Source organism: Symphalangus syndactylus, chromosome 11 (assembly GCF_028878055.3).
Source record: "Symphalangus syndactylus isolate Jambi chromosome 11, NHGRI_mSymSyn1-v2.1_pri, whole genome shotgun sequence".
In the NCBI taxonomy this organism is placed as follows: Eukaryota; Metazoa; Chordata; class Mammalia; order Primates; family Hylobatidae; genus Symphalangus; species Symphalangus syndactylus.
The window spans coordinates 121,481,941-121,508,693 of NC_072433.2; the positions used below are offsets into that span (position 1 = coordinate 121,481,941).

Below are 26,753 nucleotides of genomic sequence, written 5' to 3' on the forward strand. Positions count from 1 at the left end.
GGACCAAGAGCTTTGGCCCCACACCACCCACAGAAGACAGCAGTGGTGCAACGTATTATCCAGCAACCTTACTGCAAGTCAGACAGGTGCACAGATAGTACAAAGAATACAAAATGCAGCCACGCATCCCTTTGCCTATTGGATATATTCCATTGCAGACAGAGCCCAGAGTGGAGATATGCATGTTCATATTGTTCAGTTTGTTTCCAGTTTTTCATAGCCTGGGCATTTTTGTTCAAAACTCTAGAGCTGCACTGTTCAATACAGTAGTAGACACATGTGACTATTGATTGTTGAAATGTGACCAGTCCAAAATGAGAAGTGCTGTAATTGCAAAATACACATTAAATTTCAGAAGCTTAATGTGATAAAAATAATGTAAAGATATCTCCAGTAATTTTTATATTGATTGTTTTTTAAAACGATAGTATTAAGAGGAACAAGATCATGTCCTTTGCAGGGACGTGGATGAAGCTGGAAGCCATTATCCTCAGCAAATTAACTCAGGAACAGAAAACCAAATACTCCATGTTCTCACTTATAAGTGGTCGCTGAACAATGAGAACACATGGACACAGGTTGGGGAACAACACACACTGGGGCCTGTCAGCGGAGGGTGGGGGGATGTGCAGAAAGCATTAGTGAAAAGAGCTAATGCATGCTGGGCTTAATACCTAGGTGATGTGTTGACAGGTACGGCAAACCACCATGGCACATGTTTGCCTATGTAACAAACCTGCATATCCTGCACATGTACCCCGGAACTTAAAAAACAAACAGACAAAATAATTTAAAAAAATGATAGTATTTTGAATCTTTTGGGTTAAATATTAAAATTATTTCATCTGTTTTATTTTTCATAATTTGGCTACTAGAGATTTTACAATTGCATATGGTACGTGTTATATTTCTGTTGGTTGGCAAGGCTCTAGAGGCCCGAATTTCACCTATTCCCAGTGCCTGGGCTATTGCTCTTCTGCATTTTGGTCTCTGTTGGTCTCTTTCTTCTCTTCCATTTCTTCCTGCCTCTCTTTTCTACTGTCAGCTGAAATGCCAACTCCTCCCTATAGCATAGGGTTACTTAACACTAATTTATCATTTACAATGGTAATAATAATATAATAATCATTTAGATTTATAATTATAATATGTAGCATTTTACTCTTCACACTAAAAACATGTTTCTTCTTGTAGCCACCTAATAGGGAGTTTATTATTAAACACATAGTAAAGCTCAATCAATATCTATTAAATGTTCTAAATTCTGATCAAACATCTAGCTGAAAACCCACAGTCTTCAATTTATCATCGCCTTTCTATTGTTCTACTCGAGGGAGGAAGAGGTAAATGAGACCTTTAAATAAAGTGCTGTTCTGACTTTGAGAAAACCCAGCCTTCCCCTTCCCCTAACCTCCTAACCTGGTCATTAGGCCTCAATCAAAGGACGGGAGCAAGTTAACCAATGGGATCTGAAATCTTGCTTCTCTAATAGTGTTTCCATTGAATTCACAGATAAGTTGAGTAGAAAAAAAAAAAATTTTCTAGTGCATAAAAGAAATGCTGATGAGAAATATATTTTTTTATTGGTGTGCAACTTTCTTTTTCCTTCGCAAAGAATCTTAGTCAATGTTATGATTGTTCCTTTCTCGTAAAAATGATGTCCAAAGGCAGGATTCTATTCATGCAAACTGTCAATTAACAGCCTTGATAAATGAGTGAAAGAAATCGGAGTATTCACTGGAAAGAATTTCAATCTCATGCTGACTTCAAGCAACTATAATTTAATGGAAACATCAATGACAAAATATTTCAATGGTCAATGTGCAGACCTCTAAATTATTAAATTCTCCAAGGTTGTGAAGGAATGGTAAAACTGTTTTCAAAGTGTTTTGGGTAAATCTGTTTTGAAAGAGTTGCCGCTTGAGGCACACGTAGAACAGCTTACTTTGTTCCCTTTTAAAAGGCTAATCGAGGAGCTTAGGGCATCATAAAGATGATCACCTCCCCTGGGGAATAGAAAATACTGTTTAACCTTTCACATTATCCATTCTGGGCACACAAGGGAATTACGCTTGCTGCTAATACTGGAGATGAGTAAGCCCTTACATAAACACACTGTGAACGAGGATTTATAAAGGCAGAGTTTATAGTGGGTTTTGGGATTACGCATTAGTTCACATTCACTGTCTTCCAACAGCAGACGCTACAGATCTGGATACTGGGTCTTCCACATTTGGTGCATCATGTAGAGCTGCGTGGATCGTAGTAAGGCGGCAGCGTGAGAGGCCTTGCCCAGAGACATATGTGATCAAGACAGGTTGACTTCACTTTCCCCCAACTTCAAGGATGACATCTAGCCTGTAAGGACTGCCACAGTTTGATGAAGCTAAACATTTCAGTTCCAACAAAAGAAATCAGTGCATAATGTGCCCTGAATAATGGCATATATCGCCCATGTCAACTCAGAAAAAACATGCGTTACACAATTTCTGTATTTAAAATTTTAAGGTCATCGTTTAAGTCAGGATTTCTCAATTTGGCACTAGTAACACTTTGGGATGAATAATTCTTTTGAAGTGGATGGGAAGGGTGCTGTCCTGTGTGTGGTAGGATGTTTGGAGCATTCTTGATCTTTACTCACTAGAAACTAGTAGCTTTCCCCCCATGGGTTGTGACAGCCAAAAATGTCTCCAGAAATTGCCAAAATGTCTTCTGGGGAGGGGGAAAAATTGTCCCTGGTGAGAACCATTGACTTAATAATTTACAAAGTTCACTTACACATTCGTGTTTGTGTGTATGTTTACACATCTGTATATTCAATTTTTATCAGGGTATACAGGCACATAAAATCACATACAAAACATAACATAAATATTAAATATATGAAACAAAATTTTGGTGCAATCCCTATCAGGGAAAGTTAAGAGGGACAATAATCATATTCTCAAATAATGTATTCATGCTCCAAGTTTTCGTTTTTTGAAGATAAATTGCTTCAAATATTACTATGTGAATATAAAAGCACTCATTATAATTAAACAAAAAACAGTATTCTAAAAATGTTTTTTGAACAAATAAAATGAGCCAGATGCTATTCCATGGGTTTGGCCTGGGGGCAGAGAAATGAAACAAATGGATCCCTGCCCCGCATGAAGTGGAGGGGAGTCATAGAATACTTACGTAATCATGCAAACAAATATGAAATTAACCACTGTGACATGAGTTCTGAAGACTTTTTTTTGTTTGTTTGTTTGTTTGTTTGTTTTGAGACGGAGTCTCACTCTGTCACCCAGGCTGGAGTGCAGTAGCGCGATCTCGGCTCACTGCCAGCTCCGCCTCCTGGGTTCACACCATTCTCCTGCCTCAGCCTCCTCAGCAGCTGAGACTATATGTGCCTGCAACCACGCCCGGCTAATTTTTTGTATTTTTACTAATGATGGGGTTTCACCGTGTTAGCCAGGATGGTCTCGATCTCCTGACCTCGTAATTCGCCTGCTTCAGCCTCCCAAAGTGTGGGGATTACAGGCGTGAGCCACCGCACCCAGCCTCTGAAGACAAGTTTTATGGTACAGACACCCCCACCAAAGAAGCAGGTTCTAATATGTATGCTAGTATAACCACACATGTATCTTATGTCAATGATGCTCATATTATCATATAAATCAGAGGAGTGTTCATGAAATTTCAACAGAGTATTGGAATAGGTGGTTGAAATCAAGGGACAGGTTTCTCAGTTATGCATGGAAGCAGACAGTCTCTTGGCTTCAGGTAAGATGCCAAGAGGGAAAGACTGGGGGTCAGGTTAAGATATCAATCCACAGGCTATCACAAGCAAGGTGAATACAGCAAAAAACAAAACAAAACAGCCAGGCACGGTCACTCACGCCTGTAATCCCAGCGCTTTGGGAGGCCGAGGCCAGTGGATCACCTGAGGTAGGGAGTTCGAGACCAGCCTTACCAACATGGAGAAATCTCATCTCTACTAAAAATACAAAATTACCCGGGCATGGTGGTACATCCCTGTAATCCCAGCTACTCAGGAGGCTGAGACGGGAGAATCGCTTGAACCTGGGAGGCGGAGGCTGTGGTGAGCTGAGATCACGCCATTGCACTCCAGCCTGGGCGACAAGAGCAAAACTCCATCTAGACAAACAAACAAGAAAACCACACACACACACAAAACCTACTGCCTTATAATAAAAACTATGGTTGAAATGCATATTATACATACACATACAAGATTTATACAAGGTTTTAAATACCAATTTTATTTTACTTGGGAGACTTTTAAGCTCTGAGCATAAATTTTCCTGGTCTTCCAGATAAGGAGAAACAATTTACATACATAAGCATGAGCTATAGGGGCAGAATTATATTTACAGTATAGGCTGTCTATTGAGTGAGTGCTTGAACCCCATTGAGGCTAACTGAGTGGAAGAAATATCATGACAAAGATTAAAACTTTTCTTGATAGCTGGTAAGTTATTTCTCACTCCTGCTGGAGGTCCAGTGCAGGTTTGAATTAAGTAGTTGGTGGAAGGTCCTGGTTCACATAACCAGTCAGATGGAAACCCCACAATCTTGTAGCTGAACATTCGGGAATACTGAGACTCCTGAGTCATCTTGGCAGAGCAGGAAAAGCAAGGAAGATCAAACTGTAGAGCTTCACTGGCCATGTCACTGGACACAAAGGTCGCATGGTTCTGCCTAGCTGTGTAAGGGAGAAAATTAAATAACTGGAGAATATTAGGCAATTAATACTCTTAATGATCTAATTTAATATCTAAGTTAATTATCTAATTAAAATAATATTAATATAATATTATTGATATGGTTTGGCTGTGTCCCCACTCAAATCTCATCTTGAATTGTAGCTCCCATAATTCCCATGTGTTGTGGGAGGCACATGGTAGGAGATAATTCAGTCATAGGGGTGGTTTCCCCCATACTGTTCTCCTGGTAGTGAGTAAGTCTCACAAGATCTGATGGTTTTATAAGAGGAAACCCCTTTCCCTTGGCTCTCATTCTCTCTTGTCTGCCACCATGTAAGATGTGCCTTTCGCCTTCTGCCATGATTGGGAGGCCTCCTCAGCCATGTGGAGCTGTGAGTCCATTAAACCTTTTTTCTTTATAACTTACCCAGTCTCAGGTATGTCTTCATCAGCCATGTGAAAATGGACTAATGCAATTATACACATATATTTGCAGAAGTGTTTGTATTGTTTATGGCACTGTTTGTATCTAGTACTGCAGGATCTGTCACAGGAACAAAAGACAAAGACCCAAATGATCACCGATATGAACAGGTTAAATGCAAGCAGAGGGTGGAATACTATGGGGAAGATTCTTGTGTGCTAATATAGAAACAGTTAAAAGAAGTATTGTTAAGGACAAAAAAATAAGATATACTATAGTTGATAGTATGAAAACTCTGCTAGTGAGATTAAGGATTGAGGGTGAAAGGGAGACTTTATCTTATTTTACTTTTACTTAATAGCCTTCTGTACTGTTTGGAGTACTTGCTTTTTGAATTTTTCATTTTCTCTATGCATGTAATCAAGTATTACTGCATTAATAGGTTAAGAAAACACAATGGTTGCATTTTGACTACTCAGAAGAGAGACATTATAAATGTGTAACAGTGTAACTAGGGCCCATTAAGAAATCACAGTGCATAAAGAATCTTTAGAAGCAATACAAGCTCAGAGAAATTTTAACTTGTTCTCTTTCTTGAGCCTAAAATTGTTCAACGAGCTCAAACCCAGACTGGCATTTTGACCATCAATTATCACTGTATATTTATAGATATGCTCTTTCCCAGCAATTTCATAAGGTTAAAGCAAATGTATGTAATCATTCTATTATTTGCCAGAAGATAAAGTGCCATTGAGGCTTCTGTGATCAAAGGAAAATGGTTCCAAAGATAACTTTGGCACTGGCTGATATTAAAATGTCGAGAGAATGAGCTTTTCAGATATAAATGTATATTTTTACTTTTAAATCTAGCCACATCAGGACCTAAAAAATATAACCCTTCGTGTTTAAATAGAATTTCATTGATGCACCATCACAGGAGTGTATTATTGGAATTATGTTTTGTAGGAGTGATGGGTTTGTCTTGAGTTAGTCTTACACTGTCTGGTACAATTTGGAGCAATTCTAAGCCTTAAGAGATGCTTCTTCTGGTCACAAGTTTTCCGTTTTCGCGTAATCGATGCTTAGACTTTAGATAGAAATTCAGAGTCACTTTGTCAGTAACACCTTCTCTGACCCCAACACCGGATCAGGACCCTCGACTGAGCAATTTCAGCATGCTTTACAATTTTCCTTTGCTGTGCTTATCACACTGACGAGTTAAGATTTGTGTTTGACCTGACTTGCCTTTCTCACATGACTGTAAGCTCCAAGTCTACTTTGCTTATTATTATAAACACATTTCTTATCACAGTGGCTGAAATGTGGGAGGTCTCAAAAGATGATAGCCGTTGAATGCATGAATGTAGGACAATGCACCTCTGTCTGTGTGTGCGCACGTGTGCACTCAGATGCATCCCCTCCAGAGTAACCTACAAAGAGAGGCTGGACTGCTATAGGAAGAAGAGTCATGTCTTCCCTTCTCATGTGCAAAGAACTCAAAGATAACGATGTAGTCTGTCGGGGCCTGTTCTGAACCATCCTGAAGCACTTGCCCAAGTCCAGCTGTGGTGCAATTTTTGAAATAATATCTCAGACTCTGGAAAACATGCTGCTACTGAGCTATCGTGTCCACTAAGCTGTCCTGGTTGGGGGAGAAGATGGAGAAAGATAGTAGGATTACCTTAACCCCTGACAGTAGGAGTTGAATTTTTCTAAAGAGGAATGAGGGTTTAGACTGCTGGGCTTCAAAATCATGGTTTTTATCAAGGGGTATGTGACTAGTAAATAACAAAGATAATGAGAAATAGCAGTGGGGGCCATTTTTGAAGACATCATGGGAAGAACTTCGTCTTTTTTCTTCTCCTGAACTCTGTAAACAATTACACTAAGATAGGGTTTTAAGTTTCATTTATACTGTAATTTCCTTTAGATTTCCCTTAACCACCAATAAAGTCTATCTCTCATAGTCAGTCTTTCTCCCAGTGGTGGACTGAGGAACTGGGGACAAGGCTGCAAAGTGATGGCACTGTGCTGACCTCAGAAAGATCCCTGATCCTGGAGCTCCAGGCTAACATGGGTCAAAGTTATCAGACACAGAGAGAGTTGTAAACACATGACCTGAGTCCTGATGATGGTGGAGATGGTGGAGACGGTAGAGGTTAATCCTTGGGGATGACAAGAGAAAGTTAGTTAACGGGTGGCACCCAGATTTACAGCAATGAGTGGGATTTTATTTTATTTATTTATTTTTGAGATGGAGTTTCGCTCTTGTTGCCCAGGCCAGAGTGCAGTGGCGCGATCTCGGCTGACTGCAACCACCGCTTCCTGGGTTCAAGCGATTCTCCTGCCTCAGCCTCCCGAGTAGCTGGGATTACAGGCATGCAGCACCACACCTGGATAATTTTTGGCATTCGTAGTAGATACAGGGTTTCTCCGCGTTGGTCAGGCTGGTCTTGAACTCCCGACCTTAGGTGATCCACCTGCCTCAGCCTCCGAAAGTGCTGGGATACAGGCATGAGACACCGCACCCGGCCATTTTTTTTTTTCTTTTTTTGAGACAGTTTTGCTCTTGTTGCTCAGGCTGCAGTGCAATGGCACACTCTCAGCTCACCGCAACCTCCGCCTCCTGGGTTCAAGCGATTCTCCTGTCTCAGCCTCCCGAGTAGCTAGGATTACAGGCACCCACCACCACGCCCAGCTAGTTTTTGTATTTTCAGTAGAGACAGGATTTTACCATGTTAGCCAGGCTGGTCTCGAACTCCTGACCTCAGGTGATCCACCCGCCTCAGCCTCCCAAAGTGTTGGAATTACAGGCGTGAGATTCCATGCTCGGCCAAAAGGGATTTTTAAAAGGATATGTGGAATTATATGGTGAGAAAGAGGCTGCACTGAAAAGTTCTGATCAGGCTGTGTCCTTAGTAAAGAGTTTGAATTTCATTTTGCAACCAAAGTTGCATCTGTTGTTTCTGAACAGCTGTAAATTCTAATCAGTCGACGTTCAGAAAGATGATTCAAAAATCAGTATGTAGGGAGGGCAAGTCCAGTGCTGAAGTCATTAAAATATAAGAGTAAGAAAAGCTGCTGTCTAAAAAAGGGAGATTGTTATTTCCTATGTCCTGTTGTTATAGGTTGGTTGTTTTTAATTACTAAAAGAAAAATTTAAAAATTATCAACTTAGATAAGCTACCCGAGTTGGGGAGGTGTATCTCTCACGTATCTAGATTTTACCAAAGGATACCTGTTTACGATGTTACAAAACAGAAAAATAGAAAAACAATCTGTACAAACTTTGGGTTGGTGTGTAAGGAAGAGCCATGCAATTCATCCATTAGTCAACAGCGAACTGCACAGTTGGGTCAACCGGTATCATGAAAAGAAATTAGTATAGTTAAAGTATGAGGCTTTCTTATACCACTGGAGGATGTGTGTGTGTGTGTGTGCACGTGCACGTGTGTGTGTGACAGAGATCACATCTCCATCAAATTCATCTTTCCACTGGATTTAAAAAATCTAAATACTGTAGCAATGTTAATTTTATTATCAGACAGAACATCCTTTCCCAATAATTGCTCTGCAAGAATTAAATGCTAGATCAGCAAACTTCTAGAGTATTCTGTCGATTTGCTATTATGCAAGATTATGCAATTTCTGTTAAGTGGTTCCCAGAGGCTTACAAAACAGGTTAACTTAATCCTGAATGTGGATTAATTTCTTTATGTTTCCCAGCCGCATTTAGCCTTTTTAGTGTATAACATGATTAGTTCACCTAATATTTTTATATGATTTAAATATCAAGAAAATTAACTTTCAGAAAATGCTAATGTATTTCATATATTTTAGGAGCTACAGCAATAGAGGTTTTGATATTGACATTTGCCATTTTTCTGTTTTTACCTACAAATCTACTTTGATATGTGTGTGTATATGTATACACATATATATATACACAAATATATAAACACACATACATATATAGGTATATATACATGTACATATTTGTATAATTGCTGATGACATGTAGGAAAGATTATTTCATGTTGCTATGGAAGAGTTTCTCCTGTGAATAAAGGATATTTGTTTAAGGAAATAAAAAACACTACAAATGTGGCAGGGGCATTCAGCTGGAGTATCCTATTAAGCAATATGGGTGCTTTATTTGGGCTGTGCTTTCTCGGTATATGGTTCTTTAAGAATATGAGAATATAGCAACATCAGCTAGTCCAGGCGCAATGCTATTAACCTGAATGGTCAGAGCAGTTGCAGACTTGGGAGCAGTTAATCAACTAATGGATATTTCTGTAGAGAGAAACTATCTAGTGAGGACATATGAGTTGTACAACACAAGTGGTTAGCGTCATGACTCCTCCACTCCAGAACAAAAATCCCTTTTTCTGTGTTACCTTGCTGCCTGTCTGCATCTACCTTTTCTCCTCCTGTGCCAGTTCACTACCATTCACCATCAACTCACTAAATATATTGTTTACAAAGTGACCAAATGTAATTATGGAATAGAGGGTGTTTATGAAGAAGACAAACAATTTTATTTTAAAATATGTCTTACTCATATTCGTGATTCATAGTGAAGCAAGACTGGTTTTTAAAACATTATAATGCATTTTTCATTACTTATATTTTATAGTTTTATTTTAACATAACAAACCATAATAAGTATAAACAATGACTCCGAATCTCACCACCTAGATAAACTCAGGAATCTTCCTTTTTCTAGGTGGCATGACTTTAGACTTCCACCAACGAGGTAAAGGATATTATAAAACATTTTCAGAAGCCCTTTCTGAAATGGGAAAAATGGTGTTTCATTGTTGTTTCAATTTGTACAGTTTTTTTGGTGGAGGGGTCAGGGTCTCCCTTTGTCACCCAGGCTGGAGTACAGTGGCGTGATCATGACTCACTGCAGCCTCAGCCTCCCAGGGTTCAAGCGATCCTTCCAGCTCAGCCTCCCAAGTAGCTGAGACTGCAGGCACATGCCACCATGCGGGTTAATTTTTTGTAGAGACAGGGTCTCACTTTGTTGCCCAGGCTGGTCTAGAACTCCTGGGCACAGGCCATCTTCCCACCTCGGCCTCCCAAATTGCTGGGATTACAGGTGTGAGCCACTGCGCCTGGCGTTAATTTCTATCAATTTAATTGATGTTCTCTATTCTTATTTATTGGCCATGGCTAAAAATGCTTATTGTGTCTAATTTGTGCTTTTAAATATGTTTGTGGGATAGCTATATTTACATGCAACCCTCAGGATATGGGATAATTGTTTATATGTGTAACAAACTTTAACAGCTTATTCTTAACAATAATGGGTAAAATCTGAGAAAACGAATTGTATCATTCCTATGTATCATTCATGAAAACATTTTTGGATTTCCTTACCGAGATGTAGAGTGAAGCAGTAGTCTGTCAATCTGTTAGAAACTAGACCAGTGGTTCTCCAAGTGAGGTTCGCCAGACCAGCAGGATGAGATCAGCTGGGAACTTAAAATTTGAATTCTGGGGTCCTACCCAACTACAAATCATTATCTGGGGGTGAGACCCAGAAATCTGTGTTTTATTAAGCCCTCCAGCCAATTCGGATGTACCATGAAGTTTGACAACATTTGGAGTAAACCAACAATGAGGAACCTCATGTGAAACGCTACTTGAGAGTTTTTCTCACCCCCCACTGTATGTCAATGCGCACATTTTCTTTCTTTCCTTTTTTTTTTTTTTTTTTGCATCCAAAATCATTTTAATAAGAGAGTAGGATCCAGTGTTAGTTTTTGTAGCCTCAGCTGGCCCATCGGCCTCTGGCGCGCTCGAACTTCCGGCCCTTGGAGTGGACGTAGGGTTTGGTGTGGCTGTGTGGGGTTCCCAGGGCCTTGTCAAAATGCCCGTACACCTTTCGGCCCTTGCGAGGACTGCAGAGCAGGACGGTGATGCAGCCCTTGGGGGAGTCCAAGGTCAGCTGGTCGAAAAGTGAGGATCTTGCCCCCTGCCCTGAGGACGCGGCTGCAGGCCAGGTTGGTCACACTTAGCACACACATCTTCAGTTTGGGCACCTCCTGAACCCGCACGTCATCTGTTATGGTCCCCACAATCACGACCGTTTTGTTTTCCCGGCCAGGAAGCTTCATCTTCCGGATCATCTGGGAAAGGGACAGAGGTGGCCGGTTGGTGCGACTCATAAACAACCTCTTCAGCACAACCTGGTTGAATGTGGAGTTGGTTCGTCTGGCCAGAAACCTGTACAGCTTGACCAACAGCCTCAGGTACATATCCGGGCTCTCGGGCTCCTTGCGCCAAACCTTTCGGTCCTTGTTGTGGCGGATGTCAATTCCCATGATGGCATCTCCTGCTCGGCCAGGTACGGAAAGAGAGAACGGCCAATGTGCACATTTTCTATTAAGACTTCTTTCTCTCCTTCTCTCTCCCTTTCTTTTCCCCTCTCTCTTGCAGAAATTCCATCCATTTGTGTCTTTATTTTTTAATCTTTCCGAGATAATAGCTTCAGTAATGCATTGCTACATGTGGAGAATCTATTAACTTTTAAGATAAAAAGTTCATTTGCTAAATTCTCCCCATATGTTCAAACTCATAAAGTACTTGTTCTGATTGCTATGATACAAACGAAACATATTACTCAATTTGGCATAATTTTAGGAATACTTCTCTGGTCCTGCATTAGCACCGACTTTTGAACATGCTTTATTAAATTCTAAAATCTTGCACACTACATGTCATTGTGGTAGTTACAGTGTATATCAAGATTTTTAGGTTAAAATCTGAAAGTAAAGCATATTTGTTCCTAAACGCAGTAAGAGGAATAAGAGCACTATTAATATTTTTATGATTAAAATTGTTCATGTTAATATCTTCATATGCCTTATCTCATTCAATTATCATAATAATTCTATGAGGTGGGACCCACTGTTATTTTGTTTTGCTGAAATATTTGTAGGTCTGCTGAAATATATACTACAAATAGGACTGAAAAAAAAACCACTCAAATTTAAAATTTATTGAATTGTTAACTGTTTAATTAAATTCTACTCATCACAACAGATTCCAAATAGACATTAGATAAACCTAACGGCTTCTAGTGAAGTAAAATATTATTAAACAATTTTCATATTTCAATTTTATAAAATACCTATGTAATCTAACATTGTAGTATATAAAATTTTTAATAGGATTTTTATTTTAAAAGGTTTTAACTTTTTTTTTCTATTTCAATAATTATTTGGAAAGGTAATTTATGTCCTAAAAAATTGTAACTATGGTGTTGTGAATTTAGGTATCTTCTAGGCTAGGGAGTTTTTTAACAACTCATAAAAGTTCTCTCTTTTTACTGCATCCAGTCCAGCTCATCATTTTTTCAATATTGAGGAGGTTATAAATTCATGACTTCAAAGAATGGTACCATACTTAAAGTACAATAAATAAAAAAATGAAGCCCATTCTCCCCAAAATTAATTCACTGTGGTTCTATTAAAGGTGATCAGAACTCAAGAATCATGCAAGAACATACTGCCTACTTAAGTGTTACTTTAGGAACTACTTTTTTTTTTTTTTTTTTTTTTTTTTCTTTTTTGAGATAGTCTTACTCTGTCATCTGGGCTGAGTACAGTGGCAGAATCTCAGCTCACTGCAACTTCTGCCTTCTAGGTTTAAGTGATCCACTTGCCTCAGGCTCCCAAAGTACTGGAATTACAGGTGTGAACCACTGCACCTGTCCTGAACTACTCTTTTAGAAGTAGAAGGAACTATATTTACTTTTGCTGTAGAGTCTCAGCTATTCAAAAAGCAATGTTAAAAAAATTGAAATCACTCATTTTCTCATTTGCAAAAAAGTAACTACATGGGATCTTTAGTATAAATACACATTTAGTAAAAACAAATGAGAGGTGATACTTCCCACACAAACTGGATTTTTTGGAATTAAAAAATTGAGATGGTTTGAACACAAATAAACTAAGACATCAAGGTTTCTATAACCCTTGAATAGAGAGAAGGGTTACAGAATAGAGAGAAAACCTAAGACATATTGAGAGGTGACAGTGTGCTGGCAGCCCTTGCAGTCCTCGCTCACTCTTGGCACCTCCTCGGCCTTGGCGCCCACTCTGGCCATGCTTGAGGAGCCCTTCAACCCACCACTGCACTGTGGAAGCCCCTTTCTGGGCTGGCCAAGGCTGGAGCCAGCTCCCTCAGCTTGCAGGGAGGTGTGGAGGGAGAGGCGTGGGCGGAACCGGGGCTGCGTGTGGCGCTGGTGGACCAGCGCGAGTTCTGGGTGGGCGTGGGCTTGGTGGGCCCCGCATTCGGAGGGGCCGGCCAGCCTGCAAGCCCCGGGCAGTGAGGGGCTTAGCACCTGGGCCAGCAGCTGCTGCGCTTGATTTCTCGCTGGGCCTTAGCTGCCTCCCGGTGGGGCAAGGCTTGGGACCTGCAGCCTGCCATGCCTGAGCCTCCCCCCTCCCCCTGCCCCCGCCGGTGGGCTCCTGTGTGGCCTGAGCCTCCCCAACGAGCACTGCCCCCGCTCCACAGCGCCCGGTCCCATCCACCGCCCAAGGACTGAGGAGTGCAGGCGCATGGCACAGGACTGGCAGGCAGCTCCACCTACGCCCCAGTGCGGGATCCACTGGGTAAGCCAGCTGGGCTCCTGAGTCTGGTGGGGACTTGGAGAACCTTTATGTCTACCTAAGGGGTTGTATATACACCAGTCAGCACTCTCTATCTAGTTAATCTGGTGGGGACTTGGAGAATCTTTATGTCTAGCTAAGAGACTGTGAATGCACCAGTTGGCACTCTGTATCTAGCTCAAGGTTTGTAAATGCACCAATTGACACTCTGTATCTAGCTAATCTAGTGGGGACATGGAGAACTTTTGTGTCTAGTTCAGGGATTGTAAATGCACCAATCGGCACCCTGTCAAAATGGACCAATGAGCTCTCTGTAAAACAGACCAATCAGCTCTCTGTAAAATGGACCAATCAGCAAGATGTGGGTGGGGCCAGATAAGAAAAGAAAAGCAGTCTGCCCCAACCAGCAGTGGCAACCCGCTTAGGTTTCCTTCTGCACTGTGGAAGCCTTGTTTTTTAGGTCTTTGCAATAAATCTTGCTACTGCTCACTCTTTGGGTCCACATTGCCTTTATGAGTTGTAACACTCACCATGAAGGTCTGCAGCTTCACTTCTGAGCCAGCGAGACCACAAACCCACCAGAAGGAAGAAACTCCGAACACATCCGAACATCAGAAGGAACAAAGTCTGGACACGCGGCCTTTAAGAACTGTAACACTCACCGGGGCGGTCCACGGCTTCATTCTTAAAGTCAGTGAGACCAAGAGCTCACCAATTCCGGACACAATATGATATCATCTTTTATGAGTAATTTCATCAATTTGTGTATGTAGTAGCACTCTAATGACAAAAAAGGAGATATAACATAATGATTCCACAGAATAAATGGACATGATCCCATGATTCTAGACTGTTGAGACCTGACCTTCCTTGCAGAATCAATATGTACAGTTTTGTTCGTAAGGAATATATTCCATTACATTCAGAGAAGTATTACTTATAAAATGAAATTCTTTAGAAATGTCATGTGAGATAAAGCATGTGTGAAGTTAAGGGGCAGTTCAATTTGTAAATTTTTGCCTACTCAAAATTTACCCCAATCGTGGCTTTGGGGCATTCCCCAGTGAGTTAACTGGTGAGAAGCAGAGGGCTGCCTACCAATATGGCTGCCAGAGGCCCACACCTCCTTCCTTGACTCTGGAAGTCAGCATGTCGGCATGCATCTAATATTTGGCTGACTGCTTACTCCACTGTCAGCCCTGGTGCTACTGAGCAAAGACGGGGACACCTAGGTCCACATTCTTGGCTCCTCAGAGCTGCCTTGAATTCTGTGCATTTTCTAACTTAAGTCCTTGGGAATCCCTTGGAGTTGACATTATCTTTCTACTATATTTCCGTATTGCTTATGGTCACAAGCATCAGTTTCTTTTGCTTATAATGAAGACCTCTTATTTAGAAAAATATTTTGCACATATTTCTTCAGGGTTTACTATAGTTTTAGTAATGTGCAGATGTTGCCATTTTATTTACTAAGAAAAATCAAGGCTTATGCCTCCAAAAATTTACAATCTCCAGATGGAGGTGAATCAGTATGGAAAGTGCTACATATATCATAATAAAATAATGAGTGTTAATACGTATATTAAGAAACCAAAAGATAATACAGAATTTCAGGGCATCTCAACAAAGTACCAAAGAGTTTTTCACATATGGTGGCCCTGCTTTTACTGGGAAAATTTGCAAAACAATGGTGTATGTGCATTTGTGTGTACTTTTTATTTTTTAAATAAAGGTATATATAACTTTCTTGAAGCTACCCAATCCAGAATTAAAAACAAAACAAAACAAAACAAAAAAAAACATGAACTTCTGTCTCCAGGTAACAAATATAACTTGAAAAGAAACTTTAAGATTAGGATTCAATGACTAATTTCTGCAATAAAAATGAAATCCATCCATCTTTTCTACTGCATTTTAATATCTGATAACAATTTTTCATTTTAAATACTAACTATTCAAGTCTTTTCAAGCTTCTAAAAGACTGGAAAGTTAATTTTCCAAATGTGCTGAAGAGCAATTGCAAAGATTAGTTTACATAATCTATGTTCCTGCTGGCAGAAGCATAACTTTCTACTTAATACAATGAAACAGGCATTTTTAAGGCATTTTTTTCCTTTATAAAATCTGAACTTAACACATACCCTGTGTGAATATAAAATAAAAACAATTGTTTGTTTCTGCAAATTTCATCTGAAGTAGAAGTTTTAACTGCCAACTTTGAATCCAGGTTCAATAGTGAAACATGGATTAAGCAAATATTAAGATTTCTGGCATTTAAAACTTTCAAAGAAACAATAATTTCATAGTCTTTTAGGGAGCTGAGTAGAAGGAGTAATATAGGAACTTTTTGGATTTGGTAATGTTTAATCTATAACTAAGTTTGGAACTATGTCATGTCTTCTCCAAAATAACATATCTTATTCCTAATAGGAATAAGAAAACATTTTTGATTTTGAAAATGATATCTAGGAATAGATAAAGTGGATACAGAAGTGTTCAGGTATTTTAAAAGTACTATTTTTTCATAATGTAAAAATTCGCAGAATTGGAGGTTGAGAAAACTCAAATGCAAAGCTATTGGCCCCTGCAAATCATCTGGAATTACTACCTGGGTGAAACTTGTTTGCATTCCCCACCAATGTAGAGACTAAGTCGCTGTGAAGAAATGAATGGGTGTTTTGAACAGGAGATGGGCGACTTAAAAAAAAGTATCTCCCCATTGATTAGGGCAGCCTTGCTGTGGAAAGAAGTGGCACTGAGGTGAACCTTAGAACATCCTGAAATATTAGGTACCTGGTCAGCAAAGGAAGTTTTGTGAGGTCCAAAATACGCAATCTCTCAGTATTTGGCATAGACAATGGATGACCATGAATTATCTAATAACAGCATATCCTTCATATGGGCAATACCAGAGATTCTCTGCTTTTATCCCTAACCTTGCCAAGATTGAGTCATGTTCAGAATCCAGTCTGAATTTCCAGTTAAAAATGTTGCATTGATCAACCTGATTTATCTCTTTTCAAAACCCCACTGCAATAATAAAAATGGAATTTTATCATTATAAAGACACATGAGCATGTATGTTCCCTGCAACACTATTCACAGTAGCAAAAGCATGGAGTCAACCTAAATGACCATCAATGATAGACTGGATAAAGAAAATATGGTACATATACACCATGGAATACTATGCAGCCATAAAACAAGAATGAGATCATGTCCTTTGCATGGATATGGATGGAGCTGGAGGCCATTATCCTTAGCAAACTAACTTAGGAAAAGAAAACCAAATACTGCATGTTCTCACTTACAAGTGGGAGCTAAATGATGAGAACTCATGGACACATACAGAGAACAACACACACTGGGGCCTTTGGGAGGGTGGAGGGTGGGAGGAGGGAGAGGATCAGGAAAAATAACTATTGGGTGCTAGGCTTAATACCTGGGTGACGAAATAATCTGTACAACAAACCCCCATGACAAAGTTTACCTATGTAACAAACTTTCACATGTACCCCTGAACTTAAGTTAAATTAAAAAAAGAGATACAGTGGAAAAAAAAATAGTGGAAACTGGTGTTGGGGAGGGGTATTGGGGATAGAGAGTATATGGGAACTCGGTACTTCCTGTTCAATTTTTGTGTAAACTAAAACCTCTCTAAGAAATAAAGTCTACTAATTTAAAATAAAAACACAACCAAATCAAACCATCAACTAACATGGAAAAAGAAAAAAGTTCTGAGAGTCCATCACTGAATAAAGATATTGACAGCTTTACTGGGAATCAGAAGGTGACTGAGGAATGGTTACTAATTTAAAAACAGTAACTAGGCTGGGTGCAGTGGCTCACGCCTATAATCCTAGCACTGTGGGAGGCCGAGGTGGGCGGATCACCTGAGGTCAGGAGTTCAAGACCAGCCTGGCCATGGTGAAACCCCGTCTCTACTAAAAATACAAAAAAATTAGCTGGGCATGGTGGTGCATGCCTGTAATCCTAGCTACTTGGGAGGCTGAGGCAGGAGAATCGCTTGAACCTGGGAGGCAGAGGTTGCAGTGAGCCAAGATCACACCGTTGCACTCCAGCCTGGGGCAACAAGAGCGAAACTCCCTCTCAAAAAACAAAACAAAACAAAACCAAAACCAAAAAAAAAACAGAGTAACTAAACCCAGAACCTTATGTGGGTGAGTAGTCAAATCATTAATCTCAGAGGAACCCTGAGAATATCAGTGCTTAGGGATTTCCAGTACTCCTGGAGGTAGGGGTCAAACATTGAGCTGAAAAGAGAAAAATTGGCTGAAATTCTGTTGACTGACCACTGATACCAAAGGAAATTCTCCTCCATTTCACACATACAGGTATGCAGGGGATGGGAGGTTTAGTCTGTGAAGCTAGCTAAAGGCACTTCCTGAGTTCCATCTACCTTGCTTTCCAGGATGTCCTATCTTTGTGAAGCAGGATTTTCAGTGGTTGACGTGATTTAAATGGGGAAAAAAAAAAGTGCTAAATGGAAATCAATGTGGAATAGGAAACGAGGGTGTTGGTGTCTAATCAGATTTTAAAATGTGAGAAGTTGTGCAGTGCCCAGAAGGCACACATTTCCCTTTAGTAAGTAATCGCAGTCATTTAAATATGAACTTGGTTGTTTTGTTTGTTTTCACAATTATGTTTGGTATTTACTCAAATGGCTACTAAGTTGTTGGGGATATAAACACATATTACATTCTTTGGTACCAACTTACTTATAAAAAGGGATTGTTTGATATTTCTTTTGCCTTGGGCACAATGAAAATAATCACATGGATACCAATGAAGCTGTGAACTGAGAAAGTTGGAGCCTCTCTCGTCTAAGCCAATTAAGGCGATGCCATTCTTTTGTGTAATATCCTCACTGCCACGGCCTGCCTTGGAGTTGGGAACCACTGCAGGATTCAGTGTTGGTCAATGAGATGCAGGAGAAATTGTATTGGATAACTTCTTAGAAAGTTATTTTTCTTCCTAATAAGAACAGTCCAGAGGAGATGAAAGGATTTTGCCACCCTGGCCAGCCCCTGCTTCGTGCTTTTGAAGGTGGTCCTGTTGCCTGGAGCTGAGTTAGCCATCAGGCGATGCTATTTGACAACTGTAAGAATAAAAGGCAAAATACTGAGGACAGCAGGGAAGAACAGTAACCATCTACCTCCAGAATCCTTGTGAGATAAAAATAGAGCCTCTGCTTGTTTAAATCACTGTTGTTGGGCTTTATTACTATGTGTCTGTGAAAATTCTAATTAAAGTAAAAAAAAATGTAAACACTGACGATTCTTGACTTAATCGGAAATATGAAATAGCAAGTTTATATGAGTAGTTTGAGAGACACTGGGGAATGGTGTGGGCACACAAAGTTAATGTCTGTCAGAGTCAAAAGCAAATAAATAATGTATAAAAGTGATACATCATTTAAAAAAATACAGAAGTAAAGGCCAGGGGACAGATTGAGAGTGACAGCTGAGAGAATCAAAACAGGAGAGGTAGGGGTGATAATAGGAATAGCTAACATTTATTTTGCACTTACCATATTCCAGGCATTGTGCACATTATTTTATACATATTTATTAATTTGATTTTCACAACAACCCTAAGAGGTAGGGTTATCTCCAACCTACAGATGAAGAAAGTAGTTATTTCTACTTTAGAGATGAAGAAAATGGCATAAAAATATATCAAATGACTTGACCTCAGTTTTCCAATTAATAAATAGAGGGATGGGGGATGTGGGAGAGTGCCATTGTGCATTGTAAACTTTTTGATGAAATTTCACTTTTAAAATAAGTACCTTTATTAATGTAATGAATATTAAAATTATGTAAAATGTTCCAGCTACTAAAGATTTATTAACTTTTATTTTTTGAAGAAATTAAGTGTTCTTGAATTAATATCCCTGAATTGTTATGTTGCAATATTATGTTCTTGAAATTTAATAGTGAGAACGTTGAGTTTGAAGAGACTAATAATGCTTTAAGTTGACTTTTGATACCAGGTAACATTTCTGGAAGTGGACTTTGTGTTGGCTGGAACTCCTTTTTGTAAACATTATCCAGAAATGTGAGGCACCTTGAAAGAGAAACACAGGTGGGGGTTTTGGCAAATCTTGCATTTACACATGACTTAGGTAATTGTTTCCATTTAATTGTGCACCACCTATCCAATAGACTGAATTAATTTTAAATTAAAGTCTGATCAGATAAAACTGGGAACAATGTAAAATAAATTAACTTCATGTTAACTTTTACCCCAGAGAAACTAATATTATTTCCTAAAAGATCATTTTTTCATAATTTTCTTCAAAAGTAATCAAAAACATTATACACTCATAAACTTTTATTCATCTCATAGAACCTTGGGTTTGAATGAGGCTTAAGGATTGTGTAGTGTAAGTTAGATGAGGTCTACAAATATCTCTACAAACTTCCCCCAAATAAATAAAAAATACCTGTTATATCTAATAATAAAGAAATCAAACCTCTGAGGTCATTTGCAGGCTATCCAATTATGTGTTAGAGACTCTTACTTATATTGGAATTACCTTTGAGAATTAAGAATCTTGATTAATAGAGTTTGAAATGACAAATATTTATTGAACTAATATATAATTATATGAAAAGCAACATGGCTTTGCTATTTCTTTTTTTTTGAGACAGAGTCTCTCTCTGTCACCCAGGCTGGAGTGCAGTGGCACGATCTTGGCTCACTGCAAACTCCGCCTCCCGGGTTCATGCCATTTTCCTGCCTCAGCCTCTCCGAGTAGCTGGGACTACAGGCGCCCGCCACCACGCCCGGCTAATTTTTTGTGTTTTTAGTAGAGAAGGGGTTTCACCGTGGTCTCGATCTCCTGACCTCGTGATCCGCCCGCCTCGGCCTCCCAAAGTGCTGGGATTACAAGCGTGAGCCACCTCGCCCGGCCGGCTTTGCTCTTTCACATTAGAGTTTATCATAAATCAAAGTGGCTTCTTCGTACAGTTAGTTACACACAAAAAACTTCTCTCTTGGGGAGATGGAGAAAGGGCACCAAATACTCTATTTTTGTTTCTGTTATTAGGAGAATAAAATACATAATTTAATTCTGCTGTTATGGGAATCTAAATCTCCACAGTTTGTTTTGTCTACGGTGACAAACTTCACCTTCAACCATTTGAAAATTTTGACGAGTAAGCATCCTCTATAAGTATTAGTATCTTCCAACTCAGGAGCACTTTTTACCCCTACTTCCTGTGTAATGTACTGCATAATTCATGGTAGGTTTTTAAAAAATATAAAATATTTTTTAAAATGATGAAGCTATCATGTCGTGACTTTCATTCTTGAATATGTTCCTTGCTTTCCCTGAATATATGCAATGTGATTATTTACTTTACATTTTGCCAATCCAAGAGAAGGCAAAACAGGGGAGAGGAGACGAATTTTAAAAGTTATACATAGTACAAAAACCATATATTAGACTTCTCAAAAGAGATATTTTTGCACAGGAAAGAGTCATCCATTTTACATGAACATAGATTTTTAAAAGTCATTATGTCTGATGGTTGGAATGAAAATTTAAGAGTAGAAGGAAAGACAACACTGACTATAAAAAAGATTTTCTAGATTCACATTTATTTAACAGTAGAATTATTCTTGTCAAATGTATTCCAATGGCATTTTACTACTGTAAATAATATATATAACTCTTGTTATATGTATTGTATATGACTCTTGTTAAATGACTCAGTACATACAAATATATGTGCATGTGGGGCTTTATTGAACAAGAATTATGTTTATTTTCTTCCAGAAATAGCTCTTATTTAGACAGATTAAAATGGATAATGATAAAAATGAGTCAATATGTAAAAAATACATTTCGTTAGAATTTTCAGTGGATGACTTTTAAGTTACCTCTTTCGACTATTTATAACTTTATAAAAGATGAAGTAAGCAAAAATCTTCAGCTACTCTGGTGTGGAGATTTACTTTTCATGCATATGTATCAACAGTTTCAAAAAAAGGAGTCATTCCAAGCTTATTGAAGCAAAGCTTTCCTAATTAGAGGTCATTTATGTACTTTATTATAGGTGTTCTTCCACAGTTTAGAGGGTATTAAATGTAGTCTTCATGCATATCTATTGAGAAAACTTCCTAAATGTTTGGCTTACAAACACAGTGGATCTTAATCAGTATTTCAGGATATGGGATTTTAATAGTGTGAACATTTAAAATCTCAAAATCTCTTTCTTTAATATTAGGGTTTGAAATACGTCCTTCACAAACTAATATTAAATATTTGAATATATTACATTTATGTGAACATATGAAATATTGAAAAATAAGCATGCTCATTCAAGGTGACAACATCATGAATTGCTGTTCTAACCCCCAAGGTCAAGGTGAATGATGGGTTAATGCTTCAAGTCTGTGTCTACAACCATGCATACATTATCCCTCAAGTTTAGTTCAGGACTCAAAGCATCTTAAATTTACCATGGATGAGAGAATGAGAGGAAGGAAGAAAAAGGAGGGATGAAAGGAGAAAACAAGAAAGGAAGAAAGAAAAGAAAAACAGAAGGAAGTGGGAGGGAGGGAAAGAAGAAAAGAAGGCAGAAAGGCAGGAAAAAAATAATATGAGCCCAACATGTATCAAAAATTTAGTTTTTACTATATATAATACAGGTATAGTCAAAAGTATAAAATAATATATCTTGTTTTTGTTTTTGTTTTTTGTTTTTGTGATGGAGTCTCTCTCTGTCACCCAGACTGGAGTGCAGTGGCACAATCTCGGCTCACTGCAACCTCCACCTCCTGGTTTTAAGCAATTCGCCTTTCTCAGCCTCCCAGGTAGCTGGGTCTACAGGCGTATGCCACCATGCCTGGTTAATTTTTGTATTATTAGTAGAGATGGGGTTTCACCATATTGGTCAGTCTGGTCTCAAACTCCTGACCTCAGGTGATCTACCCACATTGGCCTCCCAAAGTGTTGGGATTACAGGCGTGAGCCACCACGCCTGGCCCATTGTCGTTTTTTTTCAAATGAAGTAAACCTAAAGAATCTTAGTATGTTTTATTTTTATATATAACCTGTTTAACAATGTTTAAGCCATTCCATTGTGACTGTGGCTTGAATAGCTCATGTTGAATAGATCATCTGTTTTCCCTGGCTTTAAAATAATGTTATGCAGTTATCTACTTGGCATTTTACTAACCCAATACAGTACAATTATTATGCAACCAAATATACAAAAATATAACAAAAAAATAAAGTACTGGTAAGCTAAAATAGCAGTAGAGTTCATTCCCTATCACCTTCTTTCTCTCTGTATCCATTTCTTTCATTTACTGTTTTCCTAACAAAGTAAGGCAATAAGAAGTAATAGTACATGTGTGTAAAATGGTGTGCGTTGTCAGTAGTTTTTCCTCATTTTATTTCTACAGTAACTATGTGCGATAGGAATTTTATAGATAGTGAAACAATGGTTCATATAAGGTCCTTAATGAGAGTAGATACATGATCAGTATGCAAAAGTGAATTGTTTTTCTATATGCCATCACAAACAATTAGAAGATAGAAAGATGTATATGTGTATATGCATCTTTTAAATATATCATTTACAATTAAAATAATAATGGACCTAAAAATAGATCTTGCAAAAATGTTCAAGCCCTGTACATGAAAATTTTAAAAACTTTGCTGAGACACATTAAACACAATTTTAATAAGTGGAGACACTTATTTTCTGAGGATGTCTATTCTCCCTAAATTTATTTATAGACTCAAGACTTCTCCAGTACCAATCTGACAGTTTTCCCTAAAACTTTACAAACTGATTCTAAAATTTATGTGGAAGTTTAATGGCCCTAGAAGGTAAGGCATATCTGATCAAGAGGATGGATAATGATGGGAAACTTGTCTTATTTAGAGACCAAGATTTTAAAAATGATTATAATGAATATCATGTGCTGTCAGTACAGGGGTTTTTAAATTGACCAACAGAATAACAAAGTCCAAAGGTGGTGATATAAAATTATCAATAGAAATATCAACTGGCATTTTTCCTAAGAGATAGCATATATGTTTAATAAGTAAACATTTGAAGAAAAAGTCACTAGTCATCAGAAACATGTAGAATGACCTAGTATGTTGTGATCATTCAATTAGTAGAAAGTAAAACTAGGGAAAATATACAGTGTTTGAGAGGTTATGGATCAATTAAATTTATTATTCATTACTGGAAACAATTTATATTGGCATAGCCATGTTGAAAGCTAGTTTTACGTTAGCTTATAAATTTGAACACTTACACACCCAGTGATTCCATCTTTAGTTATATATGTATTAAAAATGTTATACCTTGCACCAGGAGAAATATTTTATGAATAATACCTCAAAAGGATAGACAACAAAAGCAGAAAAACCCCAAAAGAAAATGGGATTATATCAAACTAAAAAGCTTCTGTGCAGCAAAGAAAACATTCAACAGAGTAAAGAGACCATTTCTCGAATGGGAGAAAACATTTGCCAACTATTAGTTTGAAAGCGGATTAATATTCAGAATATACAAGGAACTCAAACACCTCAACAGCAAAAAATAATCTGATAAAAAAATGAGCAAATGATCTGAACAGACATTTCTCAAAAGAAGACATACAAATGAAAATAAATAAATTAATTAATAAAGCTCAACATCACTAATTATCAGGGAAATGCAAATCAAAACCACAATGAGGTATCATCTCACCCCAGTTAGGATGGCTATTATAAAAAAGACCAGGCCAGGAAGGGTGGCTCATGCCTGTAATCCTAGCACTTTGGGAGGCCAAGGCGGTTGGATCACCTGAGTTCAGGAGTTCGAGACCAGCCTGACCAATATGGTGAAACCCTTTCTCTACTAAAAATACAAAACATTAGCCAGGCATGGTGGCAGGCGCCTGTAATCCCAGCTAATCAGGAGGCTGAGGCAGGAGAATCGTTTGAACTAGGGAGGTGGAGGTTTCAGTGAACTGAGATTGCGCCACTGCACTCCAGCCTGGTCAACAGAGCGAGACTCTATCTCGAAAACAAAACAAAACAAAACAAAACAACCAAACCAAAAAAAAATTCATATGCTGGTGAGGATGTGGAGAAAAGAAAACTCTTATATACACTGTTGGTAGGAATGTAAAGTAGTATATCTACTATAAAGAATAGTATGGAGGTTCTTCAAAAAACTGCAAATAGAACTAACCTGTGATCCAGCAATTCCACTACTGGGCATTTATCCAAAGGAAAGAAGATCAGTATATTGAACAGACATCTGTACCCCATGTTTATTGCACCACTGATCATAATACCAAGATATGGAATCAACTCAGGTGTCTGCTATAGTTTAGATATTTATTCCCCCAAACCTCATGTTGAAAATTGATCCTCAGTATTGGAGATAGGGCCTAATGGGAGGTATTTGGGTCATGGGTGTGGATTCCTCTTAAATTACTTTGGTGCCACCTCACAGTAATGAGTGAGTTCTCAAGTTCTCACTCTAGTAGGTCCTGCAAGAGCTGATTGTTAAAAAGAGCCTGGTGCCTTCCCCCTCCCTGTCTTGCTTCTTCTCTTGCCATGTGATCTCTGCACATGCAAGGTCCCCTTCCCCTTCTGCCATGAGTGGCAGCAGCCCGAAGCCCTCACCAGAAGCAGTTGCTGGCAGCATGCTTCATGTATAGCCAACAGAATCATGAACCAAATAAGCCTCTTTTCTTAATAAATTACCTGGATTCAAGTATTCCTTTATAACAACACAAATGGACTATGATACTGTCCAACAGAAGATGAACAGATAATAGAAATGTGGCATATATGAACAATGGAGTACTATTCAGTCATAAAAATGAATGAAATCCTGCCATAGCAAAATGGATGGAACTGGAGAGTGTTACGTTAAATGAAATAAGCCAAGAACAGAAAGTTAAGCACCACATGTTGTCACTCATATGTGGAAGCTAAAAAAAGTTGATCTCATAAAAGTAAAAAGTAGAACAGAGGACACTAGAGGCTGGGAAGGGTATGAGGAGGAAGGGTACACTAGGAAAGAGATTTGTTAAAGGACATAAAATTACAGCTAAATAGGAGGAATAAGTTATAGTGTTCTATACCTCTGTAGGATGACTATAGTTAATAGTAATGTATTGTTTCAAATAGCTGGAAGGAGGATATTGAATGTACTCAACACGAAGAAATGAGAAATGTTTGAGATAAGTATTAATTATACTGATCTGATCTGATCTTTATATAGTATACACATAAAAACATCATTGTGTACCTCATAAATGTATGCCATTATTATATGTCAATTTAAAAGTAAAATAAATACATAAAAAAGAAGGCAATTTATAGCAGCAATGTTTGTATTTATAAAAAATCCAGAGATGGCCTAATTAACTTTAAACAAATTGTAGTTATGTTCACAAAATAGATGGCCATGAAAATGAATGAATTACACTACTGATACGGTTTGGATATTCGTCCTCAACCAAATCTCATGTTGAATTGTAATCCCCAGTGCTGGGGGTGGGGCCTGGTGGGAGGTGTTTGGATCATGGGGGTGGATCCTTCATGGCTTGGTGCTGTTGTTGTGATAGTGAATTCTCGCAAGAGCTGTTCTTTTTTTTTTTTTCATATACTTTAAGTTCTAGGGTACATGTGCACAACGTGTAGGTTTGTTACATATGTATACATATGCCATGTTGGTGTGCTGCACCCATTAACTCATCACTTACATTAGGTATATCTCCTAATGCTATTCCCTCCCAAACCCACCCCACAACAGGCTCCGGTGTGTGATGTTCCCCTTCCTGTGTCCAAGTGTTTTCATTGTTCAATTCCCACCTATGAGTGAGAACATGCAGTGTTTGGTTTTTTGTCCTTGCAACAGTTTGCTCAGAATGACGGTTTCCAGCTTCATCCATGTCCCTACAAAGGACATGAACTCATCATTTTTTATGGCTGCA

The 26,753-nt window shown here is 38.6% G+C and overlaps 1 protein-coding gene and 1 pseudogene across 1 annotated transcript in view; one reads left to right on the top strand and one right to left on the bottom strand.

Moving 5' to 3' along the window:
* Nucleotides 1-10,903: 10,903 nt before the first annotated feature.
* LOC129493426 (large ribosomal subunit protein eL18-like) lies at nt 10,904-11,471 on the bottom strand (annotated as a pseudogene).
* The window catches only part of CNTNAP4 (contactin associated protein family member 4), a 336,779-nt gene continuing 321,370 nt past the window's right edge, over nt 11,345-26,753 (top strand). Inside the window, exon 1 of the mRNA XM_055299622.2 lies at nt 11,345-11,399. The gene's annotated coding sequence lies outside the window, so the exon portion shown is untranslated. The remainder of the gene's footprint in view (nt 11,400-26,753) is intronic.